Source organism: Cryptomeria japonica, chromosome 1 (assembly GCF_030272615.1).
Source record: "Cryptomeria japonica chromosome 1, Sugi_1.0, whole genome shotgun sequence".
NCBI classification, from domain to species: domain Eukaryota; kingdom Viridiplantae; phylum Streptophyta; class Pinopsida; order Cupressales; family Cupressaceae; genus Cryptomeria; species Cryptomeria japonica.
The window spans coordinates 556,216,611-556,237,305 of record NC_081405.1 but is presented as its reverse complement, the minus strand read 5'-3'; positions in this window follow the sequence as shown (position 1 = coordinate 556,237,305).

Sequence of the window (20,695 nt, the reverse complement as noted above, 5' to 3'; positions counted from 1 at the left end):
CTCTCTCTCTCTCTCTCTCTCTCTCTCTCTCTCTCTTAATCCTATTCTCACCCTCTCTCCCTTCTCTTTCTTTCCGTATCTCTCTCCCTCTCTTTATATCCTCTCTCTCTCTCTCTCTCTTTCTCTTTTAATCCTATTCTCACCCCTCTTTCTCTCTCTCCCCACTTCTTCTTTGGTTTCTAGTTCTACATAACCCGTATGGGTTATGAAGAACTAAGGCCAAAACTTCTAGTTTTGCATAACCAATACGTGTTATAAGAAATTTTTCCTCAAAACACGTAGGGTTTTTGAGGAACTTGTTTTTTTATTATTAAATATAATGTTCAGGTTTTGAGGAACTTTTGTTTTTTTTGGCTCGGCTTGGTGTGACCAAGCCTAGCATGTTTTTGAATTTCATAGAACACACACAATTTATGAGAAATTTCATTTTTTTTGCATGTGGCCACTTTTTTGTTCACCATCTTGGTGCACTTACCTAGTGAATGTGAAAATGACAAGTAAAAGGGGTCTTTTTGGCCTTGTATGCCTTTTTCAAAAAGGTATTTTTGGTATGGTTTATTTATTTTATTTTCATCTAGCCCTAATCCTTTCAAATCAAACCATTTCAACATCAAACTAGGGCATATTATTAAATATCGAGAGCTGAATCATTTAAATTTTCAAAATTGATCATTTTCACAAAATATCAACAAAAATTATCAAAGGATGTAAAACTTCACAAATTTTGTCGATTTACCTCCCGAGGGGGCATACATCACCAATAAATATTTGGGGCATCAAAATCATCAAATTTTTCAAACATCTGGGGCATTGCTGACAAACCAGTTACACATCACATATCGCTTGTACAATTTTCTTTGAACCAACATGTTGCAAACACATTGCTTCAAAGAGGGGCAAAATGTATACACATAAATCTAGCTTGAATAATTATTTGGATGCAAAGTTATTTAAATATTCCTCTATTATATAGTTGAATTCCCTAATTTAATTATATAATTCATTTTCCCAAAATTCATTTAAAAACCCTATTTATTCTATCCTACTTGCATTTTCCTACAAATCCACATCTTCATCCCCTTTTCCACCTCACCAAACACATCATTAGGTGACAAGTGAAAATAACTATTTTACAAATTAAATTGGTTAGATATCCTCACATCAAAGGTACTTGAACCTTTCTTTCTACATGCTTAGTTACTCAAGGTTGCTTATTGAGCTCATACATAGCAATAAATATGATCAATCCATCTCAAACTCCATCTACTTGGCCTTACCTCATAAATGATCTTTACATGCTACCTCACTCTTGGCCTTGGAAAGTCTATAAATTGAGTCATTTCCAACATGTAAATCATCTCTTATTTTTGCATCAAACTAATGCTTATTTTCATCTAGCTTATGCATCCATTTAGTCTAGTCTAGCTTATTTAGCATGCTTTTAAGCTTAATATCTTGTTTATATCATGTTTATATCTTCAACTTAGCACCATATTAGCTTGTATATCTTTCATTTAGTTTAAATTGCATATCATTGTAGAAATACCATTTTCTAAGTTGTCATTTAGTTGAATCTTGTGCATGATCTGAGAGCACTAATATTGTAGATTCACTAAGTCCTTGGAAATAGAGGACAATGGGGTGATCTTGAGAGATTTTTTGTATATTTATGTTTATATGCTTTTATTTGAATATCTTGAATTAATGTCTCATTGGTACACTTAGGATAACCCCTATTTCTTGTGTACAGTCTCAACCAACACAACTATAATTAATGCATACAATTACATATAGGATCAGTGCATTGGTCATCTACCCTTGAGAAGTCTTGTTAGGACAAGGTCTATCCAACACTTTATATGCACATTTGATTATTTATTATTTGAAATTCAAAATTATGACATTTTTTGAATTTTGATTGATTAATAAACATGGTTAAATGTGAATCTTATAGTCAAATGCATCTTACAGTCACATGGGCATCCAATGGTCAAATGCAACTAACGGTTAAGTAGAACTAGCATTTTTGTTGCTGCTGCTTTGTCTAATTTATTTATTGATGGGACAATTGTAAAAGTTGTAGAACTCGTTATGACTGAACATGAAAAGAAATGAAACCCAGAAGATTTGATTGACATGGCAGACTGTCAACTCTTTTTTCACCTCATGTTGCTCTATCCTTAAATGCATCTTACAATCAAATGGACATCCTCTGATCAAATATACTAATATTTTAATTGATTCTGCTCTACCCAATTTATTTACTGAATCCAAAATTAAAACTCCTTAGACAAATAACTTGATTGACTTGGCCGACTGATCGACTCTGTATTTCTTTAGATGTGAATCGTTACAAGTTATTATATTCTAGTCTTGTTGGATAGATAGGAAGTCCTCAAGATAAGTTGTGAAGATCCTCATTTTATTTTGCGAACATTAATGGATGGACTGCAGAAACCACACGTGGCGGTGTTTTCATTTCCTACACTGGGTCACTACATTCCTATGTTGGAGCTCTCAAGGCTTGTTGCGTCCCAACATCTGATAGTCAGCTATGTCACCACGCCTGGGAACGTACCCGGTCTGCAAGACTTCGTAGATGAAGATGTAAATTGTGGTATCGACCTTCGCCTCACATTCTTTTCTATACCAACCATGGAAATATTACCAGATGGGCGAGAGAGCGCCGATGTTTGTCCGTCGGAACCCCCTGGCATTGTATTGTTCGTATTATCTTCGGTATGTTCATGGGATGGGTGAAAAAGAGTGTTAAAAAGTTTTCGATTTCTTGCATGGATTTTAAACCGTGTAGAGCATTTGAAGTAAGTGGGTGTTGGCATGTGATGCATGAGCCTCACCGCCATGCACCTAGCCTCACCATCATGCACCATTAGGTGAATTGCAATGCACAGTTCAACAATTAGTATGTTGGTATTGATCCATCGCATGTTTTTGTTTGAGTTTTAGTTTATAAGTCTTAAAATAAATTGGAGTTCTATTTTTGTGCATGCTGAATGCATGGAACGGGGCACTGCAGTTTAGTCTCTATTTTTAGAGTATGCAATCTTTATAAAGAGATATCCTCATGAAATCAGATGAGAAAGACCTCTTGATTGAGGCATGCTGTAACAAATCTTTAGTGAATTTTGAATTGAATAAAGAGTTCTTTTTGTGTGTTAAAACATTGCTCTATTTTTTCCTCTATTTTGTGTTTCTTAATTCTCTATTTTAAAATATACAGTGGGTTGATCTCATTCTCGTGTTTGATCATGCGACGGGCAATGCAGAAAGAAGGGGAGGACTGTGTTGTGTTGAGATTGGATCTTCCCAGGCCCCTTAGATTTAAAAGAAATGAGATAAACAAGGATTATTCGAGTGTAGACGAGATGAATCTGATCACGAAGTTTGTTTTGCCGATGTTACAGATCTTTGGTAAAGGCGGGTCCGGATTGATACTTTCGAGGAGTTGGAGTCTGCATATGTAGACAATATTTAAGAGTAAATTGTTTTAACTTGAGACAAAAAGAAATTTGTTTGTTGTCTTAAATATTATATTTAAGAGTACTTTAAATTCTTCTCTTACAAAGTTGTCTCTATAAAGACAATATAGAATGCAAGTAATATTATTGTCTGTATAAAAACGATATAGAATATAAGAATTATTGTCTGTTAAGAGACAATTTCATTTGTCTTTCTAGAGAAAATTGTTAAGCTTGAAGACATATTGTCTCTTCTAACTGTTGTCTCTCTAAAAATATTTTCAATTTTTTCATATAAAATACATCCTCCTCATAAATGTAACTAAGCAACATATTAAGTCTAGAGGATGTTAGTCAACTTTGAGTGTTTTAACACTTTTAAGTCTAGAAGTGTATTCTTAGTGTGACAATATACATTTAGAAACATATTAAGCCTAAAAAATGTCCACTTTCTACAAAATACTACTCTAATTATGGGTGTAGATTTCTCATCACATTGAGCACCCTCCTCATTATTCTTGTCTTATATTTACTCAAATTTAGCTATGGTTTACTACCAAGATTTAAGAATGACAATTGAATCATTGTATGCAACAAATGATTCATCATGTGAATTTATCTCGTGTAGTCACCGGTTAGGAGGGACCTCAAAGAGATCAATCCAGACTGGGTAAAAAGAGTAAAAACAACGTAAACAAGAGGATATGATGGAGGCAATGCAGAACTAAATAAATTAGATCAGGAAAACTGATTATAGATAACCGACATCATCCAGATTATAAGATTAGGCTCATTGGCCTACTGCAGACATGCTCAATTAGTGAATTCGTCAGCTTCGAACCTCTGAATCTAAGGATATATCTTCTATATTCTATCTAACTAATTTTTAATGCTCAATTAAAATGATTTATATGGTCTAGAGTGATTCGGTCAGCCGATGAGGGTTGAAATGTTGAAGAACAAGATCAAACATGTAAAGCCAAAAGGTTGACCTCCGCCAAAGAGATTCCTCCAAGAAATCCAAAGGATGAAGTGTGGATCAGAGGAAAGGTCGGCCAAATGCCAAGGAACATGGAAATCGATGAACAGGGGCTCCATAAGCTACAGAAGGGATTCAGTGGATTCACCAATGCAAATAGGTCCAAGCGATTCTGATGCCAGAAAATTGTCTCGGAATCCGAAATCGATAACTTGCGAGAAAATGATCCAAATGCTCCACGATTTAGGAATTAGTAAGATGATCATGTCCTCAAGCAAAATCCAACTTAGCAAGATCCAAAGAACTAATGCAAGAAAATGTAGAAAGAAATTTTGAAACTGCAAAAACAAAAAAACAAACTGGAAAATAAATGTTTTTGGTTGATGAAAGATTGCCAAGAACCGGGGATGCTCTTGCATCAGACTGTTGGCATTATTATAATTGATATCAATAGATGTTGCAGGTTGCAGAGTGATCATGCACAGAAACAAGTAATTGTAGAGTGATCATGTAGAGAAACACGTGTTGTATATTGTGAAGTGATAATATCAGAATAGATAGGCCAATACCAATTCTCGTGGAGAAAAATGCTATCGACATAAGTCATGCCGATGTCAAGTCATGTAGTGTTCCTATTGTGCTTCGTCGGATCGTGATAGCAATGCCAAAATGTCAAGGCAAAGTTACTTATCGGGATAGCTGAACATAGGCAGAGTAACTTTTTCAAGTAATACCGATAGAGTAAACTACTCCGATATTAGTATATTGGAATAGATATGCCGACCAAGTGGCTGAGGATTACCTCTTAGAGTAGCTTTTGAAGGCGGAATAAGAAACTACCACTATGCCAATAATGTAAACTATTCTGATGGAGGTTCTCATCGGTATAATCTATGCCGATGAAGTTAGTCACTATGGAGTTTTCTTATCACAATACCTATGCTGATGTACCCTATCACTGCAGAATTATGCAGAGTTGTGAGTTCCGAATACTTATGCTGATATACCTTGTCACCACAGATTTGTGATTTTGGGATAGTTATGCTGATAAAGGGAGGTAGAAAGTGTGACATCGGAATAACTTATCATGTTGCCCTAGCACATTTTCCCTATGCTTATAGACAAAGCTATGCTAATAGAGGAAAATAAAGAATTAACCTTTTTGGTAGTTATTTCGGGATAGTGATGTTGATGGGGTTTTTTCATCACAAAGTTTGAGGATCAAAAAAAATATGCCAATGAAGATAAGCTGACAATATGTCATCAGAGTAATTTGTTCGATCGATTTAAAAAGTTTTCCTTATGGTGATAGTTATAACTATACCGATGGAGCTTTGAGAAACTGATCTCGGGATAGCCTATGGCGATAGTAGAAATCAAAGGTGAGTTTTCTCGTTGGAGTAACTTATGCCAATGAAAGGTACCAAAGATTCAAATAGTCACCAAAATAAGTTATAAAAGCAGAATTGAGGGAAATTGTTAACCCAATAGTTAATGATATATCGATGAGGCCTTGAGAATCCAACTTCGAGATAGCTATAGTGATGAACATGTTTGCAGACCACATAACATGAAGGTTAGTCACATCATGGAAACCAACTGATCTATGTAGCCCGATTGTACACATGGATCTTGATCGACCTTGACCATCTGAACTGGATGAAGAATAAGAGGACATGTGGCTCCTTGGTAGTCTAAACAAATCAAATATGTTGTAGTCGGTGACTGTGGATCTCTTATAGTTGTTAAACCTATCTAGATAGATCGATAAGATGACAATAATCTCATTAATGGTGAACCATTTGCAGTCTATTTATGAGCTCGAGATGCTTGATAGAGGTAGGATCAAATTTGCAGTATAGATAAAGTTTGCTAAAAATAGCAACCTTGTGACAAAAAGAGAGTCGAACATAACCCCAAAGGGAAAGGTTATTCAATGCAGATGGATGATCAAAAGAGAAAAATCAAATCTACTGCAGATTGTATTCTTGAAGATCAGATTGAGACTACTAAGTTTAGTAGTCTATGTTAAGACTGATCTGAAGACAGATAGAAAACATTTAATATATGCAGCCAGTCTGAAATCATTTTGTAGATAGAGAATAAGATCTTGTTGAAAAAGAGAGCTGACAGTAGGTAGAGAAATTTGATAAGATTCAATGGGTGTAGATGAGAAAGAGATTTTTGTGAAAATATAGACATCTCTTTAAGTTGATAGTGTGAGATATGTTAGGGGTAAAGGGAAGTGTACTACTGAATAGTATAGATAGAGAGAGTTAGAATGTGAGCAGTTGCAGAAACAGAGTAGTGAGGGCTATTGTAGTAGCAGAAGATTGAGGATAGAGAGTAGTCTAAGATAGGTGAAGCTGAGGTAGAGTAAAGAAGACAAAAGATTATAGAACAGAGAAGAAGAAGAAATAGCTATTTGTAGAGAACTGATAGAGTGTAATTCTCAGAACCAGAGAGGGTCATTCTCAAGATATGAAAATTTAATAGTGTTACAAAATTTATTTGTAACCTGGCTTTATCATTGTGAAACTGAATCAAGATTATTGTATTTTCTTTGAGTGGGTGCTTAGAGCAGGGGTTGGTGCTCCTTTGAGTAGGTGCTCATAAAACTAGGGGTTGATTCTCCTTGAGTTGGTGCTCATAATATCAGGGGTTGGTGCTCATTGGGTTGGTGCCCTAAACATATTGTAAACTATTATTTCTCCTGAGGCTGGATTGGAGTAGTAGACTCCAACAGCTATTCTCATCTAGGTTTTTCCCACATTGGGTTTTCCTCATACATCTAGAACTAATACATTTGGCCTAGAATTCTGACAGAGGTTTCCGATGGAGAAGGTATATTGTGATAAAATTTGATTTTTTTTTTTTTAAATGCTCGATTTTGTCAGAATTCCGACGAGAATGCAACATTTGGTTTTGACGGAGAAGGAATTGGCAATGACATTTGGGTTTTTTTAGAAAAATTGCTTGCATTCCTCGAAATTTTGATGATCGCATGCATTACTTAAAAAAAAAGAAAAGACCAAGTCATTTCATAAATCCCACCTCTTTACAAAATCCTGCCTCTTCGTCCCACCTCTACCATTATAAAATCCCACCTCTACAACGAACCTGTGGGTTTAATCATGGCGGGGAAGATCATTGGTGTGAAACCAACCGGTTCTGTAGCTCAGGCTAGAAGTGGAGGGAGTACGATTCGGTTCTATGCTTTCCCAACGAATGGGAATTATTGACCTAAAAAAGCAAGTAAAGCCACACTAGAAACAACCCAAATTCCTAGACACTCACTATCGAATCTCCATCCATCTTCGTTGGCTTCAACCACAACTATTCACGTAAGCGTCCCTTCCCAGTCGAGCGAATGAGTGCCCACCTAAAGGCCCTCCCAAGATATCTAAGCTCACGCTGTCTCAAGGCATATTAGGGGATAACAATGGGGATCACAATAGGGAACATGCAGGTAGGGGCCATCCCCCGATAAACACGAAGGAGGGAGGTGGACATAGTTCCCTCTAGGTTTAATCCCTGGAGGATGTAGGAATGGTTTAATCATTGCAGGAAAAAGGTAGGGTATAATTAGCAAATTCATTGTTATACATATTCAAATATTTAGATTCAAAGTTTATTATATATTTATCAGGTTAATTGCCAATAGCAGAGATGGTGGGAGGTTTTTATAATATGATATGATCGATTTAAAAGAAGAATTTCTTACAAGACCTAAACCATTGAACAATCCTACAATCATGTATTAATTAAACACTGCATTTTAAATAATGAACAATATAGTTAGCCTGAAACATATTAACACTACTTTCCATATTTAAAATATATCCTAATTAAGGAGAGGGATGACCAAAACCTGCATGATCGAGTGCCATTATGTAAAATATATCCTAATTATGGATGCTAGTATATATGGTTATGACAGAAAATCCTTGTTGTAGAACCATGAGAGCAATGTGTAGTGATCGAGTGCTATTTTTTGTCGGTGTTTTGGAAGGGAGCATAAGTGTACCATTAGGAAGGTGGTATAAAATGGAAGGTGAGAGGTATAAGGTTATGAGGTGTGGGTTAGGATAAGATAGGGAGGTAAGTGATGAAGGATGTAATGGTGAAAGAGTAAGTTAGGATATGTTAGGGGTTTGGAAGGTAGGAAAGTGACTGGGGGGAGATAAAAGGATGTGAAGGATGGAATGGGGTTAGGTAGGTGAAGTAAAAGTAAGTTTATATGAGGTTAAGGTGTAGGATAGGATGTAGGGAAGTGGAGGAGGTTAAGATAGGGGATATGAAAGGTAGATGGAAGGTAATAATGATAAGAAGTGAGGTAAAGGTTATGAGGTGTGGGTTAGAAAATAGGGTGTAGGAAATGGAAGGAAGGGTCATATCACTTTGAGAGTTTTCACCAAGAATATGGACCTCAAATCTTACAAGCCATGAGGATCCACTTGTAGTAGAGGTGCATATACTTGCATCTTGGGAGCTTATTAGGAGTTCGCCTTGAATTTGGGAAATACACATAGAGGAGATAGAATATTGATTAATACACATTAACTAGCCTCATCATGCATAAATACAAGAGGTATAGACTATAGCAAGCACATATCATGAGCCAAAGGATCATATTTGAGAGTTGCTTCATCTCCAATCCTCTACATTTTTAAGATCCACAAATGGGGTTGAGGATAAGTCTTGGTTACTTAGCTTGGACTTATGCTTTAGGTTGCATATATATGTGAGCAACCTAAAGGCATAATTTTCAATGCAATTTTTGAGAGGACTTGCTTCCACCTTGTGGTACTGGGAGGATAAAATTCACCAACTCACATTGGAAACCCTCTCCAGATACCATTTTGGAGTGCTTCAAAGTGTGTTCTATTTCAAAATATTTTTGACAGAGATGCATAGATGAGTTTCACAATTTAGATACTAAGGTTTCATAGTGGCTCAACATGAGAGTTAGTTTTTGGAGTTCTTGTAGTTTGTACATTACATTCAAGACAAGCTACTTGTCAATTATTTCATTAGGGGTGGAAAGCCCAAAATTTCTGTTTTCCTACACATGGCCAATCCAAATGACTTTAGGGTTGCCATGGAAAAGTCTCTTATGGAAAAGGAGGTACATGGGAGGACACAAGAGGCATGAGAGAAGTTTGTAACCTTGATGAAGGGACTAAAGTGTCCATAGGCCTCCCCATCCTTCAAAGGATAATTTAGACTTACTATATGATTTACAAAGCAAAACCCAATAGTATCAATATTAGGGACAAAGGTCTACTAGAGCATAGTAGGGCCATAGGGTAGTCACATTTGACCATCATCAACACAAGGATATTTTAGGTATGAGATACTATAGGGCTATCAAGCTAGGCCTTCTATGACTCAACAACCTTTTAGGGGAGAATCTAGTATTTTTAGTAATTAGGATCTTCTAATTATGGTGGGGCCTAGCCAACATAGGGTTATATGAGAGGCACATGTTATGTATATGTTAGTATCAAATAGAGAGTACCCACAAGGTTTTAGAGTAGGTGGACACCATCTTAGGATGTCAAAGTATATAGTTGATATGTGGGTCTTTACCCTCCAAACCACTCAACATATACCACCATGGGTCTTTACCCTCCCAAACACACAAAGGTCAAAGGAAGATTCACTATTGCAACACTCACTTTTTGTGATAGTCTCAAGCACTTAGGATAGTCACTCCTTTCATGGTCATTCTTCTTCACACAACACTCTCTAACATTAATTATGATGATAGTGTACCTCCTTAAACCATCCACCAACACCTAACTCAATACCAAACTCTTTCCCAATCTCACTAATGGACTAATTAACTCAACTCACTATGAAATTGTGACAGTCAATGCAAGGTTTAGGATAGTAGTAATTAGGATCTTCTAATTATTGTGGGGCCTAGCCAACATAGGGTTATATGAGATAGGGGTAAGTTAAATAGTGATGTGTATTAGATTGTCATCAAAGTTTCCTGTTAGTGTTACTTTGTATCAGCATTAACCACTTATTGTCATGGGAATCAACTAATAGACAACATAGATATTTATCATCAACCTCCTTTTTTTTCACCAAAGGGATAAAAATTTATTAAACACAATGAGAATTACAGAGCAAGAAATTAGATACATAACCTAATATAATCTCCATTTGCATAACCTAAGAAGGTAGACACAACTAAATAATCTTGAAAGAATTGCATATGAAGGGAACTATTAGAGAAGAACTTATGTACCATGCTAGTATATGTGTAACTACAAGTAATTATTGCATAGAAATACATGTGTTGAAATAGTATCTAGCTCAAATAGGAAATACCCTATAAATGTAACTTGTAATTTGAATATACCTTGAAGTGTGCAATATGGAAGGTTTGTATTCTTAATCTCCTGCCCATTTCTTAATTTAAAAGATGATATCTTTATTAAATATCTCCTCTATTAAATATCTTTATTAACTTGATTCCTCCTTCAATTCTTGATGAATGCTTGGTTGCCTGATCACTTGGAATTGAATTGATTTTATAACTAAGAGATCACTTGAATTGTAGGTAAACCCCTTCAAATGATAGGGTAGGCTTCCTTTTATACCTAATATATGTCTTGAAAGCATTTTATCTTGATGGCTTTAAATTAAAGTACTTTATCTTCTATCTAGTATTGGTGGAGCATAGGTTGCATTGCATCATCCTAGGATACATATTTCCACAGATACAAGACAAGTTAAATGTATCCTAGGTTGATGCAAAGCAACCTCTGCTCCAAAGATCACCAGAAAATAGAGAAAGAACTTTAATTTAATGCCATCAGGATAAAAGTCTTTAATCAAGACAAATAAATGGTATGCAACTGTATCTATTTGTAATACATTACCCAAACGTGGTAATCGATCAGTCACCTTTGAAAAGAAAATGGTATGATGAAATATTTAGGGATAAAATAGATGAAATGCACTCCATACTACTGCTACACAATATTTTGGTCGATGATATTTTTAAAATAGTAAAGGAAGGTGTATGGAACAACCAAATTCTTATCATTATAAACAATGAATATTTTAAGATCCTTTTATGATGTGTAAGTTGAGAATATTTTATGAAAGGTCCCTAAATGAATACACTTTAAACTGATTTTAGCAATGACTATCGGATGTAGACAAAATGAATGCTTTTTGGATTAGGATGGTACACAAAATCTACTATCAAAAGGTTGCTTTGGAAAGTATATGATTCAAAACTAAGGAAATGCAATTATTTACAAGTTTTAACCTTCTTAGATGCAAAATCCCTTATTTAGCCTCTCACAAACCCTTAAAAGTAGAGTTTCTCATATACCCCTCTTCCAAACACTATACCATCCAAATGATGATGGATTCACCTTTCATTTGAAATATCTAAACACTGTCAATCATAAAATGTGCCCCTCCTTAAGGCAGACTTGCTACTGCTGCTCCTTAGCAAGCAATTTCTCCACTCTTACATTCACCATAATGGACCTTCAGACATCATAATTGATTGGCTCTTCACTCCTAAAACCTTCAAAAGTCTTTAATGGCTTCATTGAGTCCTTTGGTCTTCCAAATGCACCTGCACCAACTTGAATTCTCCTTCAATGCTTGATTGCTTGTTCACTTGGAATTGAATTGATTTTATAATTAAGAGATCACTTGAATTGTAGGTAGACCCCTTCAAATGATAGGGTAGGCTTCCTTTTATACCTAATATATGTCTTGAAAGCATTTTATCCTGATGGAATTAAATTAAAGTACTTTTTCTTCTATCTGGAATTGGTGGAGTAGAGGTTGCATTGCATGGACCTATGATACATATTTCCGCAGATACAACACAAGTTAAATGTATCCCAGGTCGATGCAAAGCAACCTCTACTCCAGAGATCACCAGAAAATAGAGAAAGAACTTTAATTTATTGCCATTAGGATAAATAATCTTGAAAGAATTGCATATGAAGGGTACTATTAGAAAAGAACTTATGTACCATGCTATTCTATTTGTTGCTACTAATAATTATTTCATAGAAATAGATACATGTGTTAGAATGTGTTGAAATAGTAGCTAGCTCGAATAGGACAGACCCTATAAATGTAACTTGTAATTTGAATATACCTTGAAGTGTGCAATATGGAAGGTTTGTATTCTTAATCTCCTGCCCATTTCTAAATTTAAAGGATGATATCTTTATTAAATATCTCCTCTACCATCCAAATGATGATGGATTCACCTTTCATTTGAAATGTCTAAACACTGTCAATCATAAAATGTGCCCCTCCTTAAGGCGGACTTGCTACTGCTACTCCTTAGCAAGCAATTTCTCCACTCTTACATTCACCATAATGGACCTTCAGACATCATAATTGATTGGCTCTTCACTCCTAAGACCTTCAAAAGTCTTTAATGGCTTCATTGAGTCCTTTGGTCTTCCAAATGCACCTGCACCAACTTGAATTCTCCTTCAATGCTTGATTGCTTGTTCACTTGGAATTGAATTGATTTTATAATTAAGAGATCACTTGAATTGTAGGTAAACCCCTTCAAATGACAGGATAGGCTTCCTTTTATACCTAATATATGTCTTGAAAGCATTTTATCCTGATGGCATTAAATTAACGTACTTTTTCTTCTATCTGGTATTGGTGGAGCAGAGGTTGCATTGCATCAACCTATGATACATATTTCCGCAAATACAACACAAGTTAAATGTATCCCAGGTCGATGCAAAGCAACCTCTGGTCCAGAGATTACCAGAAAATAGAGAAAGAACTTTAATTTAATGCCATCAGGATATACGCTTTCAAGACAGATAAAATTTGAGTTTGATTGTCATTGTTTACTTTGCCAAATTCTTCACACGTAACTCCTGAATCAATTTCCTACTCACAAGAATTTTATTAAGTCTCAAAAATAGGGAAATGGAAGGCTTCAAATAGAAAACTTGTATATGCAACTAAATCCATTGACTAATCAAAATAACAAAATTAAGAAATGGTTTGATCATCTGAGAGATATTGTAGACTTGCAACTCACCAGCTACTTAGTTTTTGTAGGTAAGAATTTTTTTTGTTTTGGTAATGGTTGTGGTGTTTGTAGGGAGACATTTACAAATTTATATCTATTTTCACTATTTAATGGTTTATGGGTTTTTAATGGTAATTTAATGTTTTTTCATATTTTTGTATATATTCTTTATAATAGCCTATTATATTGATTTGTTGTATTATGGATAATAGTGTGGGTTAGACGACTTTGCCGTCAGTGCACTAAAGCATTGAACGAGTTCTACTTTTAAAAATTACATGAAACATTTTGAATTTATTTGATTCAGTGTTATTTGCAAAAAATCATTATCAATGATGTTTCCTTTCTCCAAGAATTGTCTAGGATCTTTTTGTCAGATAATATGTAACATCGAATGACTAAATTTTTTCTTTACAAATGCTTATTTTATTTAATTATTATCTGAGCGTGAATTAAAATTTATATATGTACGGAAGAAGAACATACAAGATGAAGAGTCATGTGCAAACAAATTTTGTAAAAGAAAGAAAGCATGCATTATCTTGAATGACATGGAAACAAGCTCATCAACTACCTAGAAGAGTGCAATTGGAGAAAAGCAGAGGAAAGTGTTAAAGGGTGATAAATAGATAGAGAGTATGCAATACAAACAAACAATGTCTGGAGTGTGTGATGTGACATCTCTAATTTATGTCCGAAGGGACTAATTGGTTTTGGAGTTCCTGTGAAACCTATTGGACCATGCTTGGAGGAAATCAATGTGTTCATGAAAGGAGCACCTTTTTTCTATTATGAGAATGATGCTTTTGCACCAAAGGATATTTGGAAGTCAATATTAAAAAAAATTTATATTGTGGAACCAGAGTTGGCAGACTCGAAGTAATTTTCAGCTTTCAGAAGACCAAGAGGTTATGTACACAATCTCCCAATAGAAGGTTGATTTCAAGCATTACCTCTCCCCCCCATGACTATTCAAGAAGCACTTCCTTAGACAAAGTACTATTGGCCTCCATGGGATCAAAGAAAACAATTGAAGTATAGACTCTAGATGATGTGGTGGTGTCCTTCATGAAGAACTGTGCACTATAATTGAAAATTCACGAGGGAAACTGCAAGATAGTGAAGAGAAATACAATATTGAAAAGTGGGAAGAATGGATCTTGGTTTGGGTGGGGCCAAGTTAGGTGGCTCCTCTAGAGGTTGACAAGATAGAAATCATATTAGGATTTGAAAAAGATCACACTCGTGGAACTTTGTGTATGACTGATTGATTGCGGTGTTTGGGTAATGCATTCCAAATAGATACAGTTGCATACCATTTATCTATCTTGATTAAAGCCTTTTATCCTGATGGCATTAAATTAAAGTGCTTTCTCTTCTATCTAGTATTGGTGGAGAATAGGTTGCTTTGCATCGACCTGACCTACCACCCTATCGACCTGACCTACAATCTATTGGTAGGTTAGGTCAATGCAAGAAAACCTTTTCTCCACCAATACCAGATAGAAGAGAAAGAAATTTAATTTAATGCCATTAGGATAAAAGTCTTTAATCAAGACAAATAAATGGTATGCAACGGTATCTATTTGGAATGCATTACCCAAACACCACAATCGATCAGTCGCACACAAAGTTCCATGAGTGTGATCTTTATCAAATCTTAATATGATTTCTATCTCGTCAACCTCTAGAGGAGCCACCTAACTTGGCCCCACCCAAACCAAGATCCATTCTTCCCACTTTTCAAGATTGTATTTCTCTTCACTATCTTGCAGTTTCCCTCATGAATTTTCAATTATAGTGCAAAGTTCTTCACGAAGGAAACCACCACATCGTCTAGAGTCTATGCTTCAATTTTTTTCTTTGATCCCATGGAGGCCAATAGTACTTTGTCTGAGGAAGTGCTTCCTAAATAGTCATGGGGGGGAGAGGTAATGCTTGAAATCACCCTTCTATTGGGAGATTGTGTACATAACCTCTTGGTCTTCTGAAAGCTGAAAAATTACTTCGAGTCTGCCAACTCTAGTTCCACACTATAGAAATTTTTCAATATTGATTTCCAAATATCCTTCGGTGCAAAAGCATCATTATTATAATAGAAAAAAGGTGCTCCTTTCATGAACACATTGATTTCCTCCAAGCGTGGTCCAATAGGTTTCACAGGAACTCCAATACCAGTTAGTCCCTCCGGACATAAATTAGAGACGTCACATCACACACTCCAGACATTGTTTGTTTGTATTTCATACTCTCTATCTATTTATCACCCTTTAACACATTCCTCTACTTTTCTCCAATTGCTCTCTTCTAGGCAGCTGATGAGCTTGTTTCCATGTCATTCAAGATAATGCCTTCTTTCTTTCTTTTACAAAATTTTCTTGCATATGACTCTTCAGCTTGTATATTTTGCTTCCGTACAGATATAAATTTTAATTCATGCTCAGTTAATAATTAAATAAAATCAGCATTTGTAAAGAAAAGATTTAGTCATTCGATGTTACATATTATCTGACGGAAAGATCCTAGGCAATTCTTGGAGAAAGGAAACATCATTGATAATTTTTTTTTACAAATAACACTGAATCAAATAAATAATAAATGTTTTGTGCAATTTTTAAAAGTAGGACTCATTCAATGCTTTCATTCATCGACGGCAAAGCTGTTTGACCCACATCATCTCTCGCTATTGGAATTCTAATGAGAACTAGTGAAATATCCGACAAGGATGTTGTATATTCGATGTCACTTCCATGTTGGACAGTCATCGAGGAGAAAACATAGCATCCGTTGGAAATTCAATGGAAATCCACTGAAATTTGTGGCCAAGGGTGCAAATATAGCCACCATTGAAGGATTTCATAACATAGTCGGACTACCAATGCAAATGGCATCGTCGGGAATCCCAACGACAAGTTTTCGATGACAAAGTTGGTCGGAAGTCCGATGTTGTGTCATCACAAATCCAACAATTAGTCGTTGGAAATTAGGCCCAAATGTACTAGTGTGGTGTTATGTGATGTGCTCTTGTGTGTGTGTGTTTATGTTTGCATTACATCCTTAGGATGTGCACATCGATCTTTAAGTTTTAAAATACACTGATTCAACTTCCCTCTTAGTGGCCATTTGTGTTCTTCAATTGGTATCAGAGTCCTAGGTTCCCCTGTAGTAAAAGTGTTTGCTAGCTTGGGTAGATTCTGGTTAGTGAACACAATGGCTAGGTATGAATCCTCATCTTGTAAAGTACCTACGTTTGATGACACCAACTATGCCTTTTGGAGTAGAAGAATGGAAACATATTTGTCTTCCCTTGGTTTTGATGTTTGGATGTGAGTAAAAAATTGTTACACTATTCCTCAAGTATTTCCTACTGACCCCGATGCTAAAAGGGAATATGAGAATGATGCAAAAGCTAAGAATGCAATCTTAAGTGGTCTGTCAGAAATAGAGTTTGTGAAAGTCATGCATTGCAAATCAGAAAAAGAAATTTGGGACAAGTTGCAAAGTGTATATGAAGGAAATATCAATGTGAAAGAAGCTAAAATGCAAAATCTAAGAACTCAGTTTGAAAATCTAAAAGTGAAAGAAGAAGAGAAGATAGATGATTATTTGCAAAGAGTGGATGAGACTATGAGTGCCATAAGAGGACTCATTGAAGAAGTCAAACATGAAGTTGCTATCAAAAAGGTTCTGAGATCATTAACCTCAAAGTATGATACAAAGGTCTCAGCTATTGAGGAAGCTAAAGACTTAAAGACTTTATCTATGGATGAATTTTTTGGCTCTCTGTTAGCCTATGAGATGAGAACAATAAGTGTTGAACCTTCAAAGAGAGAAGCCTATACCACACAGAAAGGAAAATAACAAGCTTCAAATGAAGATAAAAGTGACTCTGATATTGTTAAGCTAACTTTGTTAGAAATCTCAAGAAATGATCAAGCAAGTACAAAGGTAAGATGCCTTTCCAATGTTTCAACTATGGTAAGATTGGATGTTTTGCATCTAAATGTTCTTATGGAGAAAAGAATGAAGATGGAAAGAAAAACATGAAGTCTTTTGGAAAAGAAAAGATGAAGAATTCTTATAATCCAAGGAGAAGAGATTTTAAGAATAAGAGTTGTCTTTACACATTTGAAGATGATGTCTCTAATGAAGAAAGTGTCTCTGAAGATTGTTGTTGTGAAGGTGAAGGATAAGTTAATCTCTTTATGGCACAAGGAGATTTATTTGATGGACATATTGTTGATGACGAAGAAGAGGAAATAGAAGTTGAAGTAGACATTGAAGGTGAACTTGTGAGTGCACTAGAGGAACTTAGGAAAGTAATTAAAGAATATTAAAAGCACAATAATGATGTTGCTAAACAACAAGAGCTCTTAAACAAATCTCTTGAGGAATCAAAGAAAACAATTTCGGATTTGAAGGTTCAGTTGGAAGAAGCAAAGAGGATGCATGAAGTAATGAAGTTAGATTTAGAAAGAAAGGATAAGGAGTATCAGAAGTTGGAGGAAGAGATTGTGAGTTTGAGAAAAGAACTTGAAAAGAAGAAATATGAACTAAACATGAGGATTAAGTATGAGGGCAGCACTGATGCTTTGGATAAAATGTTGAGCAAGCAAAAGAACTCCAAAGGCACAGAGGGTGTTGGATTTGGGGATGGTCAATGCTCTAACAGTAAAGATTCATCAAACAAGGAAATAATCTTCATTTCTTCAAGTGAAAGTAAAGTCAAACAAACCTTTACAGTCTGCAAGCCCAACGAGAAGAAGATATATTATACCGCTACAAAGAATTAGTCAAGGAACCAGTATGTTGATCCAAAAGGAAAAGCCCAGATGGATGATGGAGGTTTCACAAGAGTCAAGGATATGAGGAGGAGCTCAATAAGACTGAGTTATGTTGCTCCAAGGAGACCAATGAGAAATAACTTCAATAATGATTGGTATGTACCTCAGTTTCATGGCTATTGTTAAAAATGCAATACTTATGGTCATAGAATTGCAGAATGTAGACTTATGCATAGGTCCTCTCCTAGTTAAGAAAATAGAAATCCTTTTTCTGCTCTTAGAGCTGCAAATATTATTTATTATCATTGTAATGGGTATGGTCATAGGATTTATGAATGTAGGAGAAACATATCTCAACCCTACAATAGTTTTTCAAATTACATTCAATGTGAATGTATAATGCTATCTATTTCAAAACATGGGCCACATTGCAAAACACTACAAGCTCAGGACTGCTAAGCAAAAGAAGACAGTGTCAACATCTCAACCTAATGCAAAATTAAATTAGAATATGATAGTAAAGAAGAAGAAAGAATCAAAACAAGTATGGGTAGAGAAGGATAAATTTAAGGCTGAGTCAAGCTTGATTGTTCAAACTACTCTACATGTTGAAAGGAAAAACTTGTGGGTAGTGGACAGTGGTTGCTCCAACCACATGACTAGATACATGTTCACTTTTCACTCAAGAGGATGTGAAATAAGAAAGGAAATCACTCGCAAACTTGTTGTTGAAGGAAAAAAGGACAGATGGTGTAGTGCCCCTCCTAGACTTGCATTTTTATTTGCATTTTGATTGACTTATATGGACATATGGTGGAGTACTTAGATGGTTGTTCATGATTATTTTTCTATCTTAGATGATATGGATGATGATGCTAGTACTCTATGTGGACTTATGATATTCGATATGACTTATTATGCTTGGAGATTCATATGATTGATGATGTTAGACATATTATATGATATATGACATTTGATGATTTTGATGGATGATAGTACATAGAATCACTTTGGTGGATGCATTTACATGATTCATGGATTTATATGTGACCATTGCTCATGTAGATTATGTGACTTATGATGATATGTTGGTACTAACCCTATTTCATGTTTATGGTTCTTTGTGATGTTTGATGATTTATTGTGTGACTGTCTTTGTGTGTAGAGATGATTTCATATCACTCATTGCAAGGATGATATGTGGTCGCAATTTTCTATCAATTACCTATTTATTATGATGTTGTATATGTAATGTATATGTTAAGTTAGTGTTTTATGTAGGTTTGCAGGTACCAGACATCGACTCTACCTGGATCCACAGGTCTGAGTGTGTCTTTATCCCAATGGGAAGTTGTCAGAGATGACATAGTTTCCCTCACACACTCTAGGTCTAAGTTGTGTACCTTGTCGATTGCGGCATGATGCAAGTTGAGGTTAGAGTCTTGTGTTATGTTTATTCTTGACGTGAGTTCGTGATTATTTAATTATTTAATTTTTAGTATTCATCCTTAAATTGATTGAAGGTTATTTGATTTAATTTACTATTCAATTTTACGATTAATTGAGATTTAATTATTTATTGTTTATTCACCTATATGATGGCTTTATTTATATATTTATTATTTGATAATTGTTTAATCAATTTAATTTATTTATTTTGATTGATTTATTGTTTATTTGATAAAATTGATATTTATTTGCTTTTATTTATTCAATTTTATTGAATTATTATTTGATGGGATTTATATTTATATTTGCCTTATTTTATTTAATGGATTAATTATTAATATTGATATATAAATATTTAATATGGGTAAGTAATGATTTTTGTGTCGAGGATTATTATTGAGTTTTGATTTATTGACTTATAAAATTATTTATTGTAATTTGTGATTTGATTTTTACATCTTCTATTAAGGGTCCTATTTCTTAGGCCTTATTCAATTAATTTAATCAATTGATTACATAAAGTAATGGATCATTATTTAATTTGCTTATATAAAAGTTATATTTTCAGCAATTGTATTTGAATATTATATACCTACCCTTGTGTGTGATTTGTTGTTTATTATTTCAGAGGTAAATTATATTGGGAGAATAATATTTGCCTTGAAACTATACAAGTTAGGTAAATTATATTGTTTTAGTAATATTTTGATTGGCCAACGTTTGGCCATAATTTTGAATAATTTCTCTATTTATTTGCCTCTCTGTGATTGTTGTCGAGTTAATTTTATTGGAAATCTGAGTTTGATTTTGGGATTGCGAATTGGTTTGGATTGTGTTGGAGATTGGATTGAAGCTTGCTTTCTTGGATTGTTGCTTGGGATTGATCTTCATTGTTTGATTGCGATTCAAGGTTGGAGTTCTCGGATCTTCGTTCTTTTCAATTTTA